The sequence below is a fragment of the Nansenia antarctica genome (genome assembly GCF_963989245.1).
Source record: "Nansenia antarctica genome assembly, chromosome: 5".
NCBI classification, from domain to species: domain Eukaryota; kingdom Metazoa; phylum Chordata; class Actinopteri; order Argentiniformes; family Microstomatidae; genus Nansenia; species Nansenia antarctica.
The window spans coordinates 19,168,460-19,169,063 of record NC_137690.1 but is presented as its reverse complement, the minus strand read 5'-3'; positions in this window follow the sequence as shown (position 1 = coordinate 19,169,063).

Here is a 604-nt window from a genome sequence, read left to right as displayed (position 1 = left end):
AACATAAGATTCTAAAATCAATGACTGTGTTCAGAAATAATGAATATCTACCCTGGCTTGGGTAAGAGAAGTGACTAGCTGTCACAGTACTACCGCGTGACTTCCTACTGGTTCAGCAGAGTCAAGCTGCGCCTTCTCTGCGCAGACCGAAGCCGTCGGATCTACTTCTGGTGATTTGACAGGAGTCTTGAGCAATGGAGGCGGTCAATCCCTGTGTGTTACAACTTCACGTTTGTGCGCATGCTGTGTAATCGCTCATGTCATAACTAAGTTTCATTGTGGCCAACCCACCGTTATGTTATATTTTTGCACAGAACCGTATGGTGAACTGAATTAAGCTATTGTTTGTAAAAAATAAAATAAAAAGTCAGTCGGTATTGTTTTCTTTACTCGGTTTTGTTCGACTGCACTGTACCATAGAGCATATACACCTGTATGTATTCTAAACATCTCTGACTACTTTCATAAGTAGTGTACACTTAAGGAAAAGGGAAGACGGGAGGCTGAAGGGAATGGATAGTTCCTTGTTTCCAGAGGATTGTTATGAAAGACGGACTGTAAACATCACACACGTGTCAATTTGACGTAGCCGCTTTGCTGCTGT